Genomic DNA, 21653 nt, shown 5'->3' with positions numbered 1-21653 from the left:
TATCAGAACAGCATTTAGAGAAATTTGTGTTGACCACAAGGACTGCCAAAACTGAAGTATGAGACTGAGTATGTGAAGAAGGCCATAAACTAGAGGGCTTAGATTATCTACCACAACTTTGAGAATCCACGATTGTGAAACAATAAAGGAAAAAACCACCTGAGAGTACATATCAATCACAAAATGACAACTGGTAAACAGTGATGCAGAAACAAAGTTGAGGGAGAAGGTTTGTTCCCAAAAGCATACATCAGAGAAAGAGAAGGTAAAGCATAAAACATAAAGACGATGTTGGCACAACGCTAAGATAGTGTGAAATGGCTAAAAAAAGACTTATAAATTAGAAAAATACATCTGTGCATCAGAAGAGTAAAATTCTGGCACAAATTCTGGTAAAATTCTTCCTGCAGGGATAGCTGGTGCAAAATCAAATTTTTTGGCAGGAAAGTTAATGTGTGAAATGGGAATTAATGTTTAATAAAACAACTTTTCCTTTGAAATGGTGATTTATCAAAATCAAAACATACCAGAAGAGTGAAAAAAAAAATCTAAAGAGGGTAAAAAGAGAAAATCAAAATACAGTGATTTAATAGGAGCTGGATTGAGATATTTAAGCCTTCCTTTTAAAAATGATTCTCATGGAACTGATTATGTACTTCAGGAGTAAAGAGAAAATTTAAAGAATGTCCTCTTCAGCCACCAAATACTTCAGGCTATGTTTATTCTTTTTATTGTTCTCCTGAACACTAAAAAAAAAGAGGGTTGCAGGTTCCTTTTGAAGCCATGAGGGAAACTTCCACACACCTCTACTAGTCCAGCTCAAAGCAGCAGGTTTGTGGATGGCCATTCTGCCAGAAGCAGGCAGAGCAGAGGGACTACTCTCTGGCCTCAGTCCAGCTTGCCACAGATTCCCAAATGAATGGATGCTGTGGAATTTCGGAAAAAAGTAGTGCATGGCTATTAAGAGGCAGCAATGCACTGGAGAGCAGTAGTTGACTGCCTGCTCTGGGGGAGAGCTGGCTCAAAGCAGCCATTTTAAGGCAGGTGGTGTTACTGTGGACACAAGGAAAGCCCCCAAATGAATGCTTGCTGTAGTATATCCTGAATCAAAGGCACCGTTATAAGGCTCCCCAAGGATCTAGCCATTATGTCCATGGGGTTAGCAAATTTTGAGTCTGTAACTCCTGTGCAAACTCATAAATACAGGGCAATAATAGAAATTCTGTAAATTATCTATAATCTGTTCTTCAGGGGCTATTATTTATAAGTATAAAATAGTGGTACAAAAATTAACCTGGTCCTCTTCTGTAGATACTCTGTCTCCTTTCACATGTTCCTGTGAGGGTGTATTTATTTATAGGCTCATAAATAGAAGCTTAAACTGGTATTAATTAGAAAATATGTCACCTCTGGTCTTGAAACTAATTGGTTTGTATGGACTTTGTTAAATTTGCATAATTTCCTCAGCATGATGTCTTTAGTCTTCTTTCATTTTAAAGGGAAAATCTCTTTATATCAATACCAAATGGAGAGTTTTTAAAAATAAACCTTCCTGTTAGGTTAGGTATAGCATTTCATCCTGTAATAAATGGATATATTTCTGTCACATATGTTGAGACCTGGAATTCAGTCAGAGGCAGAAAATGTTATTCATAGGCATGGATCCTTGTTAAATAAGCGTTACCTTTGCCTTACCCCTTCCGCACTGGGGATGTACAGCCAAATGTAGATTCTAGTCAGTCCTGACTTCCTCATGGCAATTACCAGGGAAAACCTGACTGGAGAGCCGGTTTTATCCCACACTAACTCCCTGGCTGGGTTTCCCCACACCAGATGAGAGGAAATCCCAGCTCCCTCCTTTACAGCTGCCTAAACCTTTCATACACAGCATCTAAGAAAATAACCAACCAAACTCTACGAAAATAAGCCATTGGTTGCATTTGCACTATTTCTCAGTAGCCTGCAGCTGGTGCCAAATTATTTCTTTTAAGTAATCAATAGTCTCAGACCTCCTGGTTTTGGCAAGCAGTATGACTTAGAAGTCCTGCTTAACAGCGGCACTTTTCTATTAAAGTGGCTTTAGAAGAACTAGGACTCTAAAACCTGAGGTTTAGGAAGAAAAAAAAAAATACATAGCCCCGAATTCCCTGCTGCTTTTTATCACTTGAAAGTGCATGGACATGTTCTGGCACACACAAGAGGGTGTGTATTTTCTTTCTAGGACTGGCCACAAAATGGTGGTACAAATATCTAACTCTGTTCCACATGGATGCAGAGGGAAGTTGTGCAATAGCACACCCATTTCCTCTCCAAGGAAATGGAGTGACAAAATGACATTGCTTGTCAGCTCACTGAAACTTTGGGGTTAGCTCTGCTCTTAATACCAGCTACTATGAAGTCTATACATAAGAAATAAGAGGCTGAGAGCTGTTGAACAGCTCTCCTGTGTCTTGTTAACTCAAATGTGAAATATTGCTCTCATTTACTGAATATAAGCCATATGACCTGTTGTCACACCATCCTAAAATGAACATCCAATGGTTTACCTGAAGGAATCAAACACATAGTTTTGTGAGTGGACTGTTAGATTTGTATGCAAATTGCAATTCCGCTTTATACATGTAAATGCTGACGTAAAATTTGATTGGAGTTTATCTTCTCAAACTGTCATTTCTCAGGGCTAATGCCAGACCAGAAACCATCCTTTTTTAACATTTGACCCAATGTATTAAGCCACCAAGAAAATTTTATTTTTACTTATACAACCTACTCAGTTCACACTGAAATAGTAAAAAAGGCGGATTAAGAAGCTGCAGAAAATAAATTAATTAAATAAGAAATATTACCACTGAAATTTTTGAATATGAATAGGAAGTGTAAAGGATCACTGTACCAAAAGGAGCAAAAATGGCAAATTCTTTCTTTAGCTTCAGTTCCTCTTAGGGGGAGGAAAAAATGCAAATTTGGGCTATAAACAGTGCAAGGAATGTGCTCACCCACACACCTTTGTCTCAAAAATAAGTATTAGATGAGACTTGGTTAAAAAAGGCCAATATGACATGAATTTAGGATTAAATTACAATGACTTCACCTGAAATCAGCACACTCAAAGTGAGAAGGTTACGCAGGAATACTACCAAGAAGGAATTGGATGGAGACATAAAAGTACAGCTGTTGACTGATAAGTGAACAGTTTTTTCTCAGAATGCAGGGCTCCATGGCAAGTTCTGACTTTAAGACAGCTTTTAGAAGTATTCTGCAATTCGGTATAAAGATAGTTCAGTTTGCTAAATCTCATGTAATCTGACCAGCATGGTGAAATTTAACAAAGCAGCACCAAATGTCAGCATAAAGAAGGTTAGAGTGAGCAAATTAAATACTTATTTTATTCATGCATTGCCTCATATTTCAGGCTGGTGAGAAGTTAAGCTTGGCACCAATCTCCTCAAAAGAGAACAATGTAATCCAAATTCCTTGATTTTTGTTTAGCCATGGCAAAACAGAAATCATGTGACATAGTAATTAATAATCCTAAAGTAGTATTGTATGAGATAACACACAATAGCTGAAAAGTAGCTCTGTGACAGATTCGTCACTGTGCTAAAACACATGCATGATGCTGTGATAAACACTGGAAAAGGCACTTGTTAAAACAGCCCTTATCCCTAAGGAATTTACAGCCTGGGAGACAGAGAGAGATAAGATAAAATGCACCTGGTAACCAAGAAGTGATACTATTTACATTTTTCTTTTCTGTTTGCTTTCTTTTCCCAATGTTTCACCCTCTGTTTTATAATGAGGTGCTGGACTGGTTGATGTGACACTTGTGAGTCTCTATGAAGAATTTGATTGAAGAACACTGGTGGCTGGCACTGGGCTTGGGAAATCATATTTCACGAGGTAGGCAGCCAAGAGGAAAGTAGAAAGACAGTGATGATTGGAAACAATTCTTAAGGCTCAGCCCCTGTCAAATGCTGAACGTTTTGACTCCTGTCAAAGAAAATAAGGAGGGAAGTATTACTTAGAAAGGGATGGGAACTCCTGCATGCTCAGAAGATGAGGGTTTTTTTCTATTCAGATATTTAATGCATAAGCCAGTCCTCCTCTCAACAGTGCAGCCTTTTGATGAACAGTAACTGTCATAACATTGGAATAAGAACTCAAGTGGTGCTGCTGTTAAAGATTTTCATTTGCCTTGACAGCATCCAGACTAGATATGAGGCCTTGTTTAAGTTCCCAAATGTCATTAGGTTTCTCAGGGTTAATGCTATGCTGCTAGACTTACTGAAGCCATTCTAATCCTTTCCACTTCTCATTAGAGCAAGGCTGTCACTTTTTCTCCACTTCTGCATCTGCCTGTTCCCTGGTTTCCTTCAATATATTCTAACTGAACTCTCGTCAGTATTAGTTCTCCCATTTCCCCTCCCTCACTTTTCCCCTTATCTCCTTCTGGTAGCATAATATCATCACATGAAATTAATTCATGGCCAAGTTTACTGAATCCTTTTTCCCTCTCCTACTCCCTTCTCTCAGTGAGCACTTTGTATGGCCCTACCTTGGGATGTCAACCAAGGCACACTGCATCTTTTCCACCGTTTTCTTTGCCACTTGCAAATGCTTTCATTAGTCTCAACTTGATTATCTTTCCATTCTGAAAGAAATTTAGTTGGTGATACTTAAAACAGCAGGGTTACAGCTCAGTGGAAGTATCGTACATGAACCTCTGTGGTTTCAGTCAAAAAAAAAAAAAAAAAAAGACTTTTTCACCTGAATAAATTTGAATCCTGGTGTCTTGCCCCAGTTTAAAACTGTGTTTCCCAATGAGAAATGAAAATCATATCTTTGGTTCTTTTGCTTCTCCTGCTAACAGCCTACTCCCACAACAAGTTTGAATATGTAGCACAGGTCACAATCTTGCAAGAAATACTTAACAACTCTAGTAGGAGAATATACAGTGATTGTCAAATGGATGAGGCTGTGGTACCCACCTCAGAAATATTTACTGTGTAGTTCAAGTGTACTCTGCGCAGTGTAATAACAACATTCTTTCAGGGTTGGTTACTGCAGCACAGTAGGTGGCAATGATTATAAATCATTCAATTCAATGAATGTTATCCAGATGCAATATAGCTGTTAGAGTATAATATTTATGATAGTTTTGAAAAGGTGTAATATCTATTACCAGTCTAAAACCTCTTAAACATGCCCTCAAACATGATTAGCAGTAATTTATTTGAACAGAACATGAACAGATAAGCGCCTCAATTGACATAGTTTTACTCAAAGCAAAAAAGAATTTGATTAATATAAAGCACCTGTACTGTTTAAATCATTCTAAAGATGGCATCTGTTTTCTTATGAGATTAGATCTATGTAATATCAGTATTTTATCTCTAGCCGGTGTGTCTAATAATCTCAAAACTAATAAAAAGAAGTGTACAAAGGAATGGGTGTGAAAGAAGAAACACGCATGTTTTCACAACATTCAACACTTTCACTGTTTATCTAAAGACCTTTGTAGGAATCTGTCTGTGGCTTGAAAGCAAGACGTAAGGATTAAACAGTTGTCTGGGTGTAAAAACTCAAGAGAGATTTGAAAACAGATTAAAGCAAGAATCAACTCCTTACCATCATCATTGTCATCACACTTCATATGTACTGTACAGAACAAGGCAGAACACAGGAAACTCCAGTGGTTTTCATAGCCAGAAGAGACAGATTTCTCTCCCTTTCTCCCTTTCTTCCTTTCTCCCTTTCTTCCTTTCTCCCTTTCTCCCTTTCTCCCTTTCTCCCTTTCTCCCTTTCTCCCTTTCTTCCTTCCTTCCTTCCTTCCTTCCTTCCTTCCTTCCTTCCTTCCTTCCTTCCTTCCTTCCTTCCTTCCTTCCTTCCTTCCTTCCTTCCTTCCTTCCTGTTTGGAGAGTAAGACTTGATTTTGATGCTGATATTTTACATGGATTCACTTGTCATCTTCATTAATTTCAAAGGAAAATGCATTTCCCATAATGGGCACAAGAAAAAAACAACATTGCCCCAATTAAAGATCTCCTGCAATTCCAGGATCTCGGCAACAAAAAAAGTCAGCCTAGAAATTTTTACTGGAAGAATGAATAGCACCATCAGGTGCCCTGTTTGTTTTATCAGGCAGTTGATGCAATTTTTGCTCATTGATAATACAATTTCTATAAACCAAAACGAGGTGCAAGTTTATATAAAAACATGCAAATAATTTTCCTGTTGATAGACTGTTATGATATTCAACATCAGTGAGCCAGCCACTGTAAAGCAAGTTTAATGAAGTATTTTATTCAAAGACAAATTAAGCAGGAGTTGAGACCTCTGATACAGACATTAGGACAAGATCTTAATTGCACAGAGAGAGCTCATGATTTCCTTCTGAAATAACAGAATGGCTAAAAGATAACAGAGGCAAAGAGAGAAGAGCACACATTTTGTACATGTAAGACGCAATAGAAGTCCTTTGCTGCTGCTTGAGCAATTTCCTCTTGTACTGCAAAACTTCTGGCTAGGAAAAGAAATTGTTTGTCCTTTGCATAATAGTAGGGGAATTGTTACGGTGTTACAGGAAACTGCAGAGTAATTAGTCCATCCCTTTCTTATGGCCACTTCAGTTTCTAATTAATTGTGTGCAAACAAAAGTTGTAGAATTTTCTGTGAAAACAATCAAGGCAGCTGAGCTTCTCATTTCAGATCAACCAATCAGATGATCCATGATTCAGCCAAACCACTCAAGTTCAGAGCTCTTAGTTAAAAGTTTCACTGCCTCTTCACAGGGATTGCAGCAAAGACTGCTAACTCAAAGGCCCGTGTTAAACAAATCTAGAAGGAATACTGAAGACAGCTTTTGTGAAAACATTTCCAAGTAGATCAAAGTCCCGCAGTCAACTATTACAGGTAAAAATTGGACGTATCTTGCCTAACTTAGGAGTATGAAAAGTCTAAACCAGTCTGGCAGAAAGATGCACTTGCAGAAGATGATTCACCAGCTCTAAAACAAATGTTGAGATCACCCATTAGAGAGCCTCTGGAATAGGCAGTTTCTTGTGTTGGCTGCAGATGGAACCAGCACAGGACTTGTTTATAGAAAATCGACCTCTGAAACACCTTTCCAACCCAGGTACATGGAAAAAGGCAAGGCAAGGCAAGGCAACACACACCCCCACACCCCCCCACACCCCCTCCCCGACACACACCACACACACTCAACAAACAAAACAAACCAACAAACAAAACAAAACAAAACAAACCTCTACAAATTTCCACTGTGGCTTTAGAAAAAACCTTTTGAAAAACATACGAGTAAAACAAAGCTATCCTGGAATTTTGTGATGGAGGTGACGACTGACATTTATGTTCATGGAAAGGAAATCTGGGTTAACCAGAACAGGCCCTGGGGTCCACGGAGCTGTACTGTTGATGCAAATGCATCAACGAACTCTGACTGGAACCCAGAGCTGTATTTCTACCCATCAGATAAGGTTTTAAGTTGGAAGACTACACACAATACTGCCACTGCAGGTTTTTGTGCTTAATTTCTTTTCCTCCACTAGACTCTGTACTGTTGTTTGATCTCCATATGGGCCATTCACTTCAGAGTTGGACTTGATGATCCTGGTGGGTCTCTTCCAACTCAGAAGATTGTGATCTAATACAGCATTTACGCTCGCCTGTTTGCAATGCAAGGACTAGCAAAAAGAAGCACCACAACTGGAGGGAATCAGCTCAATGAGAACAGATCTTTCTATAGATTCTGGTAATTCTTGGTAATGATGATTGTATTTGAAGAATCATGGCAAGTACTCTATTATCTTTTCTATTTTAAGAAGCAAAAATTGATTCTAATTTTGAGAATATAGCCATTTAAAGGGAGTTTGCCCTTTTATCGTAGAAGCTTCACTGTAAATCTAACACCACTGAAATCTCTGGTATTTCTAAAATTAGGAGATATGGTGTAGTTTCAGTTCAGACAAACATATTCCTTTATGTTATGTTATAAATTCTTTATGAATTTAGTTTGTTCTTTTTCCCTTGCCACCAAGTCCCACATAAAACATGGCAATTTTACTGCAAATTTTACTGCAAATTAACAATTTGAAATAAACAGTATCTCTCATTCTCATTCTTCCATTCATTTTCTCTCATTCATCTTCTCTTATGGAATGAGATGAAAATGTTGTGTGACTTATGACTCTTGCCTTGATTCAACTTACAAATTCATAGCCTACTAAAAACACTCCCTTGTGTGGTGATGTGGCTGGAAGTTGGAGAGTATATTCACTTTTACAAATAATGTTCATTATCAACACTACTCAGCAGTGTAAAACTGGGATAATGCCATTGAAATATAAACCTTTGTTAATTTATTATCTTTCAAGAAAATAATTCTTTGTATCTCAGTCTCAAAAATGCTGGAGCAGAAAGATCATACTATCTGACCATCATCAAACGTTATCTGATGTTACTTTATACTTCAAATAGTTCAACTTGACACCCTGTTTGGTTTACCCTTTGCTAAGATGGAGGTTTTACCCTGAAATGACCTCTTTGGCTTTGCAGTGAATTGTTTTAGTAAACAGATGGATCATTTGACTCAAAGAAAAAGACCCTAAAATATTCATTTAGGTCTGCAAATCATTTCTGTGAATGAGAACAGTAAATTCTAAGTGCCTGAGGCTTCAGACCTTTCAGGAGTTGGAATTCTCCATGAAATTGGGTTGTTAGTGTCTTGCCTTTATTTTATGAGATTTATTCTTTGTGCTACATGAAGCTTCATACTGGAAAAGAGTTAATTATTGAAATATTTGAGGAGTTGTATTTGTTCCACTTTATTGGCAGCTTTGCTGAACAATGTGTGATTGTATTTAGTACAACTCTGTGTTGCATATTTCATTAAAAGATTTGTTTTCCAACCTTACTTGTAATCAACTGAAGACATTACTTCAGTGAAATATATGAAAATTCCCCTAACTTTCATAATTAGGAACATCAATATAATTAGCTCGTGCTGTAGTCTGTAAATCACAAACTGGAAGGGTGACAAAGGAGTAATTCATTCCCATTTTGTGGGTATGGGCTATCGTGTTTTGGATCTATGTTCATTTTTGTCAATAGAATAGAAAAGAATCACTTGCAAGCTGTGGCATGGTTATATGCACAGAGATAAACAAAACCCTTTAAATCCATTGTAATATATAAAATTTTTAAAATACTAATGTTCATCTCATAAATAATATATTGCCTAGTATAATTTGATTTGTGACATCTGTGATTAAAAAAAAAAAACAAGGACCACTTGATTAATTGTGATAAAAGACATTTCAATTTCACCTATTTAACCCCTCTGCTGGCCTCCATAAGACACACTGGTATTTGCATGAGGCTTCCAGAAAAGCACCTTATCTTAATTTGAAGGGATCAAGAAATGAAAATTCTGCTTCTTCCCTTGATTCTTCAGTACTGTGTTATTAGAGGTTGTGTGTACTAATAATTTGTTTGTAAATATCACTTCCAGAAGCTGCTGCCTGAATTGAAAAGTAGAGATCTATTTTATGTCTTACCAAACTTGTTAAGAGATAGGCATAAATGTGTCCCAAAAGCTATTTATCTGTTGTAATTTTTTTTTTTCCCCCCGTGGGTACAAATACATTGGTTCTGGTTTTCCAGGATATTACAGCAATAAGCCCTTGACATTACCCCACAACTCATGACCTCAGACCTCATGAGGTAGAACTGCTGTGTTCTTATTTGGACATTCAGTGTTTCAGGTGGCAAGGATGAGCAGACAGAACGTAAGGATTTTGGATCTTATGGATTTTCTGGATCCAGTTTATGGCCACAGAATCTCAGTCAGACTTACAGGGTTGTCACCTGCTTAGCAATAGAGCACTGAGGGGTCAAGGCCTTTCTGTCCTCCCCTCTGCCTGTTGCTGTTAGTGTGTGTTTGTTTGTGAGAAATAGGGAATATCGCTGTGCCATGGGAATACCTGCCAGCCCCGGAACACCAAAGCTCACTTCAAGACAGATTTCTTTTACTGTTATTCAGAACTAGACCTACGCTCTGTGTAGTGCCATGACAAGCATGGGAGCATTTGAGGAGGATGTTTATTTATATTGTTAAAATCCTGCACCCATCTATGTTTGTGAAGCAAGATTCTAGAAATAAGTCCTCTCCTCTCTGTAACAGGGGATTTTCACAGTGGACCTCAGTGTCTCTGCTATTTAAGTGAGAATTCAGTGTCAAATAAAGAATTTCTCCTGAATCTAGGGCACACAATACAAACTTCTAAAGTAGGAAATTATTACATATAATTGGGACTAGGGTTACCTGTAATACAGTATTTTAGAGAGAAGAGTAGTGATAAGAGAAAATTTATAAATGTTACTTTTCTAGACTACATTTGGCAATATCTTCCAGAGTAGCAATAAAGCAAATTTTTAACAGGCTAGCTAGGCATCACATTTTCATTGATGGGAAATCTGACCACTGATGTAACTGTTTCCTGGAGTTAGTAAGTAAACTCGTACGTATTGATTCAGTAAGTCATACAAACATAAACCCTATTTGATGAAATAAAAGTCACTACAATCTTTATCATAAGAAAGAAGATTTCAAAGAGAACTACATTATGCTATTTAAAACTCGTCTCTACTCCTGTCTTCACTGTGGCTTAAATAACACAGTTAATCAGAGATATGGCACATTATAAAAAATGTTGGGGAAGAAAACAGATGGACTCCAGCTTTTCCTACATATCTGGAAAGTGGCAGGCATGCCTCCCACACCTGCTCTCAGGCAGTGGGTTGTCACCTCCAGCTACTGCCAGCTTAGGACACGGCAGATCCAAGAATCCAAAATCCTCTGAGGATTAGGCTGAATCTACACAATAGTCTTGAGTCCAAATGTTTGCCCTTAACGTGTTTATTACCACGTGGCATGTATTCACCATTTCTGTCCCATGCCATTGTTGTCCCACAAAAGCAGAGCATCATTTCAGAGCTTTTGCCATGTGAAATGATGTGACACAGCAACAAGATTTTGCCTACTCTAAAACATAAACATCTTGGGCCATCCAAGCACCTGTCTCTGTTGCACTAAAATTCTCTGAGTTCTGGTTGTAAAGCATACAGCATGCTTAAACATGGAGGAGACAGGCTGATTTTGAACAAAAGCAGCAGCTCTCCAGAGAAATGCTTGTCCAAACTGTAATCAAGAAAATCCTTCATGTCTCCTGTTAATTGGTGATTCGCCCTGCATATCTGATGGGCAGATTTATGGCTTCAAGCAAAAAATCTCTTTCAAGGGATTCTTAATAAAGGGGTAAGGGTGGGATTTTTAAAAACACCAAGGGGAGTTCTTTCAGTAGCAGTTGAACATCCCCCTCTGCAAAGCACTTTTTAAAATCTCATTCATGTTTCCATGACGCCAAATTTGAGCCATGTTTATAATTTTTACTCTGTGTTCAGAGAGAAAAGGAAGACAAAAACAAGAATACCCTAACCTTATTTTTAGCATTATGCTATCTAATTAAGGCAATTTTAACCAAGCAAACTTCAAAGGATATGGAACTTTAAAAAGCATCACTAGTTTAATCTTGCTGCATATAAGATGTTGGTGTGTTTGGTATTTATTCACAGAAGGTACTAATTAACTCCTTGGGAATGGGTAGCTTCTCACTAAGCCTTCTGTCAGGCAGTAATAAGTCAAGCAGGGAAAAACTTAAGTTGATTTTTCAGTATTTCCTTTTTTCCACATATTCATGCCATAAAAAAGTATTGAAGCAGGATCCTCTGGTATGGCTGAACTTAAATGTCTGAATTGTAATTCCCCCCCCCCCCCTTTTTTTTTAAGACATTTATAATATCAACCAAAGCTACAATGTAATTCCTAGTGCATATATTCATTTCCTTACTTAAACAGTGACTTCAGCCTATGGATATTGCCATGTGTTTGATTGGTACAATATAAGGCAAGAACTTTGAAATTCTGAAATCTAACATTACCACTCTGGTGAGATTTTCAGTCTTGATTTCCTGATGCAGTATCAAGTTCTAGAAATTAAATGAATGTTAGTTGATGTTTTTTAGTAGTTTATTCCTTTAGCTATGGAATTTTTCACTGACTTTTGAGAATTTAGCCAATATTCCTTCTTGAGAAACCTTGAAAATCTTGGCAACTTTGTAAAAAGTTTTGGACAAATTTGGTATTTTTTAAGATCAACCTGGCTTGTTTTCTTTTAAAAATATCTTATCAGAGTCTATAATCAGCCTAAGGTACTGGTAGAAGTTTATGATGGTTTGAGCCCAAGGTCTTCATACCATTTTTGTACCTTTTTAAATGAACTACAAAGGAAATTTAGAATGTTTTTACCAGCTCAGTACCAGCAGAGGGCATTACAGCATAGTTCACTTTAAACTGTTGTATTTTGGAATCGGTCCAGGTAAGAACAAAGTACATTGGAGGCTAGATAAGTACTTTACTGAAAGACATGCATTTATCATCACATTGAATTGATTGAGAGGATTTCCCCATTATAATAAGAAAAGCCAGGGTTTTTAAACCTCGTTTGCTTCAATAAATCAAAATGCAAATCTTGCAGCACAAGTAAGATTGCATACCAAAATGTGCCTCAAAAAGTAAGTGTGTATATTTTCTTAAAACCTGGGAAGCAAATATAAAATTTTACAATTAAATATAAAGTTGTTCATAATGAGAACCAACTGAATATGCTTGGATGAAATCTCTCCAACTTCTACTCAGGCGAATAGTTTACCCTACCACTTAAAAAGAGTTCCCTCTTGGTTAGTAGAAACTTTCCATGGCAATATGCAAAATTTCAATATTAAAAACCCTCTGAGTGCCAAGGAAATCTCCCCTGGCCTAAGGTTATTGCCTCCATGTGAGACTATCTATTTTGAACACACAAAAGCGGACAGTTTCTCAGCTCTACCATTACGAAGCAACACCTAAAAATGGCAGTTGAAATAAAATCTGAAATAATTTAATAAATAAGTGATGCAAAATAATTTGAAATCATTTTCTTAATCTTTGCGTGTAGGTGTAAATTTCAAATTATGGTTTTGACACATAATGTTTGTGTCTCGCTGCTGCTCTCTTACTCACCTAAGAACTAGAGCTAAAGGGATTATGTGTGGAAGGTGTAGATCTCAGATAAAATCCTCTCCTATTATGGTCTGTAGGAACTTTGCCTGAGACTTTCTTCAGTCTTAATATTTATTTAGTCTGATATTGCTATCTGAACTGCCATGCTGGCCCTCAGCAGTAAGATCTAAAAAGCAATTTTTCTGTTCTCGTTGTGTCCTTTGAAGTGGGTTTTGTGAGCCCATGAAGCTCTGCACTCCAGCTAAACACAAGGTTGTTTGTCCAGCAGTGCAGCTGAGGGTAAAAGCTAAATTGTGTTTACTGAGTAACAACTAGGACAGTAAAACTTCTCCATTTATATAAAAGCAAAGGGCGAGTTCTCGACTTTTTATTTGAAAGCAGATTGCTGCGTTTCTAAGGCCTCCTCCAGTGCTCAGTGTGCAATTTACTCTTACATTTTCTCGGTGATAGAAAAGTGGAAGTGGATCACCTGTGTGATCCTTGCCTAAGGTCGTGCCTTGTCCTTGGGAAAATGCCATTACTGTGTAACAGGGGTGATTCCCCGACCTGCCAGAGGCAGCCAGCACTTCTCAGCCTCCTAGTTTTGGGACAGCCTGGTGTGCCAGGACAGCCTTTCGAGGGGAGCAGCTGCCGGCTTCCAACGCAAGGCCAGAATCCCTGGAAGAAGAGGAGGAACAGGCTGACGGCATGTCTGCCCCGCCAGGAGTAGGTCCCGGAGCGCTGCCCCGGCACACGGAGCCCAGTCATTACAGTAATGAGCCTGAGCTAATAAGGCCTGTTGAGACACAACCTGTGTTAGCTCAGGCTTGGCACCAGCCGGGAATATTTACTCAGCCTCTGCCTTTGGAGCGGGCTCGTGTCAGGCCGTCTCGGAGAGTGGGAGGAATGGTTGTGTTACTGGATGCTCCCAACTGCGGAGACATACCCTGACAGATTTGTCCTTTGGGAGGTTTTAAAGAGAACACATGCAAGACCAGTTTTCTTTTTAATGAAATATTTAGCTGGTGCCCGAGGCGTTCCCTCTAGTTTGTTTTCCTTTTTTCCCCCCTCCATACTGAAGGCAATCCGACCTTCTGTGCAACAGGAGATGTATGAGGTATGGGAGCCTGGTACTGCTGCTGGAAGAAACTGTTTTAAAACAAAATAGCCTGCTCTGTGAATAGGTATAGAAGGCACATTGACAGTATTCTCCCCCTCAGCAGTAATCCTTTCTTGCCCTTCAGGTTTAGTACTTTGTCAGTGTCTCCTACTGAACTCCACAATGTACATCACCTGGGCACTTCACAGCAGAATCCATTAGGATCTAAACCAACACTGTTGACAAGACAAAATACGTGAAAAAGAAAATCCCCAAATAATTCTGTCCCAAATGAGAAATGCTTCTAAGCATTTCTTAGGAGAAATCCTCCTAAGGGCCAGAAAACATTTAATATCTACCAGAGTAAGATGCTTCTGATCAACAGAGCTCTGTTTTCTGTTTTGAGGGTGAGTGATTTAACAAATCTTTTTTACCATTTTTTCTTCATTTCCTACCTCGAAAAGTAGAGGTAGTTTGTAGTCAAACAACTGAAATACCTCTATGCATTTTCTTTTCCTAATCAAATTAAGTAATATACAGTTTCACAGTTCTCTTGAAGTGTGGTTTTAAGAGCTTTTAATTTGAATCAGGATTGTTGGGGGTCTTCACACCTTTTCACCAGGAGTATTTTGCAAGTAATTTTAGATTGATCATGTGTGTTTTGTATATGCTGAAAAGGCTAAGGATGTGATAGCCATCACAGACAGAGGAATGCAGATCCACTTGTTCATTAAAACACACATATTATGGCAGGGCACCAACAGCAAGGCCTGCAGAGCATACTGCTAATGTAAGATTTTTGCTGCTGCTTCCAGTAGCATACTGTGTCTGCTGATGGGTAGGATGTACTTGTGACACAAAAAAATAAGCATACCATCATGGGGCAAAGCCTTTCTCCTCTTCCCATGCTGGTCACACAGCACACACTCAAGAATTTCAGGGGGTGTAATTCAAATGCACGCTCCAGGCATGAAAATAGGATGTCTTTATCATCTGCAGTTCCATCCTTGCTTTCTTCCCTTCCTCCACTCAAGGGCAGAATGCAATATTAAAACTATAGTAAGCATTTTTTTAATTAAAAGAGGTTAAATATATGGGATCAGATAGGCTTTCATCATGCAATTATAAATTGTACTCTGGTTATTTTAAATTTCAACATGCAATTGCAATGGTTCTGGGTGAGCTGGCTGGGTATCTGCTTTGCATTTGACTGAGTTAATTCACTGCAGGTATTCAGTCCTTAAGCGGCGTCTGCTTTAAATATGTGCAGTAATTCAATCAAAGAAATAAGATGGATAGTTTATGTAATCCTTTTCATCTCCAGATTGCTAAGGTTAACCTTAACTATTCATGAATTATAAATGCATACAGCAATCTCAAATTAATACATGCAACCCCCTCTTTTTTTGATGGCCTGCTGAAAACCATGGAATAGTTCCTTCTTTTAAAGTACAACTGATGAAACTTACAGGCATGGTATATCATTTCTTCCACTTACTATTTGTAATCTTAAACAAAAGTTTTTTGCAACTCATTTAAAATGATTGTCTCTGGTAATATTAAACCTTTCCTCCGATCCAGGAACATAGGTAATTTTCTCTTCAAAATTTTGGATGCATCATTCTTACAGCCCTTTTCAGTGCCAACAGATTCTGTGGCATGAATGGGAACCCAGAGGCAGATATTACAGAACAATAACACAGTGTTGAAGCTCTCACAATTCCTGGAGTAATTAAATAAAGGAAAAAAGAAGCCTTTCCCTTTCATTTTGTTAGTTCATTCAATGCCATTTGGGCGATTTGGCATGTGAGCTGTCTTCCAGGCAGCCAGAACAATCCACTAGGTGACACCCTCATACTCTTCGTATTGAGGCAAGGAGATAGTGAGTACTGAATGGCTCATTTGTTCAACATTTAAAGCAAATACTGAGATTTCAGGGACAGGTCTCTCTTTGTTTGGCAATATCAGAGATAACACTGGTTTTGTCATAAATACTGTGTTGTTTGTATATAAATTACATATTAAGCAGATTAGCATTTTGTCACTAGCAAGAACAAAACCACAAAGCAGGAGTTGTATGCCGTATTTCCTATAATTATAATATTTTTTTAAAGCGTTTGAGCTAGTCTGCTGAGGAGACTGAATAGCAAATATGCCTTTAGCATTTTCTACTGGGGCAACAGAAGGAGTATAGCTTCAGTGATTTTTTTTTTTTTTTCCAGTGGGGATGTGCTATAGCATCTTTGAACAGAAATGAAAAGACCCATTCACCCCTAATATAAAGGAATATTAAAGGATAAATTCAATGGAATTTAACATGTTTATGCCAGTGGTGATTTTTTTCTTTGAGTTCTTTATGTTGATAATGATGCTCTATAAATCCTTAGAAGAAAGTATCTTTTATCATGGTGTTTTTATACACCTAGCATAATGAGGCTTGAGCTTCTTTAGGGTCTCTATCTGCGAATTCACGATAGCAAATAAAACATTATATTTCATATAATATTTTATTATTCCTCGCTCTGCAATGACTTGAATACCATTTTACATGTATGTAGTGAAAGACACTGGAAGTCTGAATTCACTAGTTGTGTAATTAAGAGTACATCAAAGAAAACAAGAATTACATCACAAAATTAATGTAAATAAAAGCCAAATCATGGTAAGGCCTGAGCAGTCAAACACAACAGAACAATGTCTTTGAACAGCATGTTTAAACAGTAACCAGACAGGTCAAGAAAGAGACAGAAATTTACTTATATGGGCATGGAAATCATAACATTTCTTGTTTGCTCATAATGATTATCCCAAAATATGACAACTGTAGGTTTCCAAGCTTCTGCTATTCATGCACTTTTTATATTCAGCTGTCCTTTACAGTGCTCCTTCTTCTACCATTTCAGTGCTTGTTTAGATCTAATGTAGAAAAACCCATTTTTTTTTTTCCTAATGGAAATACCACTGAAATAATGTAAACTGCTCTGCAATCAGGTATGTTTATTGACTTCAGCTAGGATTCCTAGCAGGGTTAAGGCCCATAATATACTTTGTTATAAATATACAAAGAGAGATGTATATATAATTCCTCGTATTTTTCCACTTAATTTCAGCTTACATTTAGAAAAAAAAAAAAATATTCAGAATAGTTTTTTAAAGCAGTTCACTAAACAATGCAACCCATCACTTCCCACGGTGTCCTAAACAGCCTGGAAGAAAGAGTTTTTTGAAACTTAGAAGTATCTGTATAATCCCTATGATGTCAGTGGGAGCTTAGTTGCAGCCTATGGCATAAAGGCACGGATTCAGTAATCCTGGCTGCCAGCCTCGGAACGATAAACTCCGTGAGCCTCCGCAGACACGAGCGTGTGTGACCGTGTAATGCACACACTGAGGTATTCCTGGCAGCCAGCCCCGCAGATAACCGCGAGGATACACGCTACTTTGGAGATCAGGAAGGGCCAGAGTCATTTGAAGTTCAAAAAGGTTTGTGGAGAGAGAGCGTGTTCGCCCCCGCAACACATCCAAGGTGTCGTGTGCGTGTCTCTGCCCTTGGAGAGAAGTGCCTGGGATCTTCAGTGCTTACAGAAGTTCTTCTGAGCAATCTCTCAAAGCACATCGTCCCTTGCATCCGAGGCAGAACTGATTTTAGTCACTTTGAGGGAAGAGTGCCATCTGCTGAATCACAGCTATCAGTTCTGGAGAAGCTTTTCTTTTTTGTTGGAGGTTTCCTGGCCAAGTCCTGTGCCTCAAACTCAGGCAGCATGTGTAATTTTGTGCTTTGGAGTAGTTGTGTTCTCCCAGAAATCACATGTTTGTGTAAGTCTTAAAAAAGGTGTTACGTATTACAGAATAAACACAACAAGTACATCTGCTTTATAATACTTGTAGACGTACTGTTCCCCACATCTGAAGAGGTTAAAGCAGTACTTCTTTTCCTAGAAACATTTTCTGAGAAACACACACATACGTGTGTGTGTCTCACATGAATGTCTGTACGTCTCAGTATCAAGGACAATAAGGGTGCTTTAATAGCCCACATTTTGTAAGAACATCTGCAGAATTAAAGATGATGTCAATTACTTACAAGACATTCTGATGAAATTCTGTAGGCTTACAATTTGAAGAGATTCACTCAGCTGTGCAGCTGTTATATATTATTACAATCTAAATGAATTTTGAGAAAGATAATTAGAGCAGTATACATTCACTCCTAGCAATTTTTCTGAAGTAAGAAAGCACTGACAGCTAAACATTACGTTATGAAGTATCTGAGACAGTACAAATTGAACAAGCCTTTGAAGCTCTACTGTACTTTCACTATAGGTACCTAAAGTAGAATGACTCTGTTCTTCTCAAAGGATAAAAAAATTCTTTATAGTGACTGAAACAGTCTTAGAGGCTCATTAAAGATGGGGTAACTGTGGTGCAAAAACTTTCAACTGTTTTACGTTTGCTCGTCTCATGATCACATGGTAAGGTCATTCAAGCTTCAGAGCTTTAATCCACTGCTGTATGGAGAATTTCTGTGCATGTGAATTTCAAATTAGCAGCCAGCGTACACAAGACTTTGACATGGCATAAAATTTTACTGGCCCTTTTTTTTTTTTTTTTTTTAAATTACCTAAGCAAAAGTGTGAGTGAATCTAGAAAGTTTCTATTGCACAAATGAACAGGAAGCGGATTCATCTTGAGTTGAGAAAACTCTCTGGGAATTAGGAAAATGCTTTCTTTACCTTCTGTACACACTGTATATATTTGTTGTCAGTTACAAAGTAAATGGATTAATTTATGTTGCTAGATAATACATCTGCCATAGAAATGCATTAAAATTATGTTTTATAATTAAAGCTTAGGGAAATATTATATATAAACAGGGGGATACACAAGAATGACACTCTACATGTAGATAAATATATGAACACATAAAATACAGTTGTGAATGCACATTCACAAAATAAGAGAACCCATTTATTCCCTTTAGAGTGGCCTACTTGTAGATGTGTGGGTTTGATTTTTAAAGAGATGCAATCACTTAAAATATGTACAAAATTTGGTACAATGCGAGTCTGCCAAGTATTGATACTACAGAAGGAATAAAAAGAAAAGGTCTTCAAAATGTTATTGGTGGTGATGGTGGTGTGTTTTATTCCAGAAGACTGTTTAGTCTAGGCTTAAAAAAAAAAAGAAATCTGACTATACAGTAATTGGATCTGGTTACCTAAATAGAGTATGAAATTCCAATCACGAGAAATGGATAGAAGAGGGATTACAAAATACCTGCTAGTTAGGGTCTTACTTATATTTGACCCTTTCTGAGAACAGAGGTGAAATAAATGTACTCTTGAGGCCCATTTTCAGCCCTGCATGCTTATTTAATCAATTATAAAAGAACAAGCCCAAGTCTAATTTATTGAAATCTCAGACTTCTCACTAGGATTCAAGGATTATCTCAGGCCTCTTCACTGTTTTTGCGGTGTGGTTTTAACTCTGGAGGTGCTAATGCGTTTTTCTTTCATGAAGTGCAGAATGACGCACGAGGTCACAACAGGAAGAGAAATGGTTGGCTAGGTACAGCTTGAAGAAATCTGCTCATATTCAAAAGTATTCACTGTTACTGATTCCACAGTTATGACTGCTTTCTAAATGTGTTTCAAGTAGAACACTAATTCATTTTTCTCTGTGAAAATTAATGTCTGATTGGTGTTAAAACACTAGATTGTTTTTCTAACTTTTGGATGTTCATCAACTCTCATCAGTCTTAGAAGAAAATCTTGCCACTTTGGTTGCTGCTGATACGCATACATGTACCGTATACATATAACCAGGAGCTTCCTTTCCCAATGTAAACCAGTTTTGCTTTACAGTATGGAAAATTTGTCTTTATGGGTCTCATACACATAAAAGTGGACTGAAACAGATTCAGTGCAATGCATAGGACATTTCTGTTGTTGGACTTTTGCTCAATGTGCCCTGAGGAACGCAACACGGGGCAAATGCACCGACATTCCTTGTGGTTTGACAAGGTTTGTGGTGGCTGTGAGCACCCGAACCTGTTCGGCTGATAACAGTGTGGGGTCCGTATAAATCCTGTGACAGGAAGTACATCAAGAGCCTTTCTATATAGTTTCATTATCCCACTGCAGACTTGCTTCCAATGGCGTTCATATATTCAATACGCTGCTTGGAAATGAAAAATCTTCTTCTGCCTCTTTCAATCCTCATAACTCAATAAATCAAATCTAGGAATAGCTGGAGCTTTGCTGTGAGGTGGTAGTCCCGCTTCTTCCAAGTCCGCCCTCCCTTCTCCCCTGCAGTGTTCTTCCCCTTGTCCCCCACCACCTCTCGTGGTGTGACACGGCCGTGCGGAGTTGCTCCTGTAGTATTTGTCGGAGTGACGATTTGAGGATGCTTTTCCTAGAGATTTGGTCCACGCCTGGAGCACGGCCAGACCATAGGAGCTGGGAATCACCCGGCGAAGCGCAGTCTCCTCGCTCCGCCGGGAATGCCGGCGGAGACCCGCGCGGGGATTTTGTGCGTTTGCTTCTTTTCGACGGGGGTGTGCGGGGGGGGGAATCTGAACTTCCCTGCGCCCGAGGCTCTACCCCCATCCCCTCCCCCTGCTCCCGGCTGTGCCGCGCCCGGGGCACGGTGGCTCCGGGAGCCGCCCCGCGCGTTACCTTCGGCGGGGGAAGGGGCGGGAGGCGGCGCCGGCTCCGCTCGGGGCGGGGCGGGGCGGGATGCGCCGGGCCGGGCAGCGCCGCTCGGGGCGTGCGGGGGCCGCGTAGGTGCGGCTCCTTTAAGGTGTCCCGAGGCAGCACCAGACCTGCCGCGGCGGCGGCAGCGCGGGCAGGAGGCGGAGGCGGCCGGGAGGGGGAAGGGGAAACCCGCGGCGGAGGCGAGCGGCTCGACGTGACACCAGAAAGTTGAGGCGCGGCGGGCTCGGCCCCGCCTGGCTGGTGCACCCCTGCCTGCTCCGGCGGCGGGGCAAGGCGAGGAGCCGCTCCTCCTCCTCCTTCCTCTCCTCCTCCCGCAGCCACCGCACCGAGGGCGGGCGGTTGGGGTGGGTGGCTCGGGGGCGTTGGCCCGGGGAAGTTTTGCTCGCCCTCTCTCTGTCTCTCCCTTTTCTTTCTTTCCTTCCATCGCCCCTCTTGTGCCCTCCTCCGGCGCTGGGGCGGGGGCGAGTGCGGGATTCCCGCGTGCAGGGGCGGGGGCGGCGGCGATGCTGGGCTGGGCTCGGGGCTGCCGCCGGGGCTCCCCTGCCCGCCGCCCCGCCTGACCGCGGCCGGGCTCCGCCGCGGCCCCCGACGCGCCCGCCTCCTTCCCCCGCCATGGGAGCGGGCGCTGCCGCCGCTCCGCCGCCGCGCTCTGCCAGCCGCTCGCCGGGCGCGCAGTGACTCGGCGGGGACGCTTCGCGGAGCTCCGTGCCCGTCCCGGCTG

Source organism: Chamaea fasciata, unplaced genomic scaffold (assembly GCF_029207755.1).
Source record: "Chamaea fasciata isolate MVZ Bird 193981 ecotype frontalis unplaced genomic scaffold, bChaFas1.0.hap1 SCAF_2, whole genome shotgun sequence".
NCBI lineage: Eukaryota > Metazoa > Chordata > Aves > Passeriformes > Sylviidae > Chamaea > Chamaea fasciata.
This window is presented reverse-complemented; position numbering follows the sequence as displayed.